Genomic DNA, 2,620 nt, shown 5'->3' with positions numbered 1-2,620 from the left:
CATAACGGAGCACAGAGTAGCAAAGACATAAGAGCATATGTTCCCAGAGAAAAAGTAGAAGAGTAACTGCCTGAGATTTCCTGGTTCCCAGGACACTGAGCTGGATTTCACACAACAGAATGCAGAGGCAGTCCTCCAACAGGCTGACAAATGCCTTTTTTAAGTAAGTTAATTCAAATGGGTTTGCTACTTGCAGCCAAATAATTCTCAAGCCATTAAAAGAGGTCAAAGAAAAAACACTGAGTCAGCAGCTACTATGTGCTTCACAATAACTTTCTGAGGCATTTTAACCTTTTCAGGATGAGGTAAAAGAGGCTCAACAATACTAATAGATCTGCCAGACTCCAAAACCCAAACTCTTCACACTACACGTCATTTTCACTCAAGTAACATGCTGTTTCAGGCCACAACGTCATTCATCTTATTTTTTCCTATGAAACATTCTCAGATTAATCCAAAAATGTTAACTTTTTTCCTTTTATCCTGCCCAGTCTCTAATCTATATATTTCGAATGCCTTAACTTTTAGTAAATGTTTTAAAATAAAATGAACTTTTATGTATAAAGGTGAGTGGCAGAATGAACACATCTAGATATGTTTGTTCTGTTGTTAAACCAATAAAGTATTTTTTTCCTTTCTCTGCTTTCCCAGTTCATACCCCCTTAACTCAAGCCCAAGCTGAGTTCTTTTCCTGACCTGTCACTACACCTTGTTCCTTTCAAGTGGATGATTTTATTACTAAAAGGCAGACCACTTAACAGAAAAAGATCAAATTCAGCTTACCTAAATAATTATTCTACCCAAAGTTACTTCAATTACTTTTTCAAAGGCAAGACAGAACCACAAACACATCCTAAAAGCTTGAAACCCTTGCCAAAAGGTTATAAAGACAAGCAAAAAAAATAAAAATAAAAAAGAAATCTATTTTTCTATCCCTAAAATTCCCAAGATCGAATGGGATGGAACTTTTTAAATCTAGATGTTTCTTCTACCCATTCTGGAAAAGACATTTCCTAAGTTTTCCACATTTTCTCCAAGTATAAACAAAACTCCACTTATAACTGAGAATTCCTCTAAAAATGAGCTATAATGTATCATCTGATTGGGTTTGATTTCCTTTTCGAGATAGTAAGTTCTCAGAATTGAAAAAATAACAATATATATACATATATATGTTAAACGTACTATCCTTCTTCCAGCCTCTAGAGGAAAGGAGGACTTCTTCAGCTTCTAGACTTACCCCAGAAGTTCAAAAGCTAGAGAATTTCTCACCGTGGTTTCTGGGGTCTTTGGCGAGTCCCAAATCTTCAACTGTAACTTATCAGTATCCTAGGAGCATACCACTAAGCCCTTGTCAATAATGCAGTTATGTGGGTACATACACTAATCTCCAGTTACCAGTTCAGCTTGCAAACCCATTTGTTCTGACTGCCCTACATTCTTTGATCTCATAAACTGCTGTTAACAGCTACAACTAACAGTGAAACTCACCGCCAATCCCTGTGTCAATGCTGCCAGATGGAACAGAAAAAGTATGAATAACCAGGGTACTACTTGAAAAAAACGTGACTGCGTTTTCAAATATTAAGGTACAGTATTTTAAAGGACACTAAACAAACTGAGAACTGCTGCCATTTCCTCTAAAATGACATACAAGACAGTAAAAGCACCTTTGCATATAGTGTCCTCTTTTTTCTGAGTATTCTATATTTTCTGAGTTATTTCCATACATAACAAAATCAGTATCAATCAACACAACATCCCTAACAAAGTGGGAAGAAGCTAAGGAAAGCTTACGTGTTTTTGCAAGTGACTGAATAATTAAAAAGCTGAAGAGAGACCCGGAATTTTAACTCGTTTGCACTAAGCCCATTAGCTGTGTCTCAGCAGTATTTCTCATCCTGAAACTTCCTTAACATCTTAAGCTAAACTATCTCCAGTTCAATAGGCTTTGGAGAAGAGGGCTAGCAGAACAGAACTGTTACCAAGTTATATCACGGTGGTGGTTTAGATTCTACTGCCAGTCATTCTGCCAACGTTTTTTAATACTTCGGACACATCCACGTATTTTTTTTTTTTTAATAAAGTAGCATAGGTGCCTGGAATAACAGACATATATACTCAATCCATTCGGAATATGGATGGCCAGCATTTAAGCCACTAACCGCCTTAGAGAAAATTTCACAGCAATATAAACATCAACACTCCGAGTGGCTCTTGACCCCCTTCCGTTTCCTTCACAAGATCTGGGCTGCGCCTTGTTCCAGAGCTCAGGGGTTCTGACAGTGAAGGATGCTGCTGTTCGGGGACAAAGTGCAACGTCCTCCTCCTGTGCGCGCACCACGAACGCGAACTAGGCACACGCACCACCACGCACCGCGGCGACATGGCTCTGAAGACCACCCTGGGGATGGAAACTGAACTTGTCATTCAAAGGGACTGCAGCTCCGGCGCCACACTGGGGACCCCAGGAAGACCCGCCTCGATTCCGCGACACCCCCACCCCACCCCCGGCCCGGTGCCTCGGGGCTTCCTCCTCCCAGAGCCGAGCGAAGGCGCAGCTCCCGCAGCCCCGGAGGCAGAGCAAGGACAGCGGGCAGGCGGGGGGCTGGGCCCCTCC

At 41.2% G+C, this 2,620-nt stretch overlaps 1 protein-coding gene across 6 annotated transcripts in view; it reads right to left on the bottom strand.

The window, feature by feature from the left end:
• The window catches only part of AKAP11 (A-kinase anchoring protein 11), a 45,486-nt gene that overhangs the window by 42,223 nt on the left and 643 nt on the right, over nucleotides 1–2,620 (bottom strand). Inside the window, exon 1 of one of the 6 annotated variants that reach the window (XM_006914952.3) lies at nucleotides 2,166–2,405. The exons of the other annotated variants lie outside the window; for them this stretch is intronic. The gene's annotated coding sequence lies outside the window, so the exon portion shown is untranslated. Of the gene's footprint in view, nucleotides 1–2,165; nucleotides 2,406–2,620 lie in introns of those variants that run through there. 6 annotated transcript variants of the gene reach the window in all.

Source organism: Pteropus alecto, unplaced genomic scaffold (assembly GCF_000325575.1).
Source record: "Pteropus alecto unplaced genomic scaffold, ASM32557v1 scaffold35, whole genome shotgun sequence".
Lineage (NCBI taxonomy): Eukaryota > Metazoa > Chordata > Mammalia > Chiroptera > Pteropodidae > Pteropus > Pteropus alecto.
The sequence above is the reverse complement of the archived record's forward strand: the minus strand, read 5'-3'. Positions and strand labels throughout refer to the sequence as shown.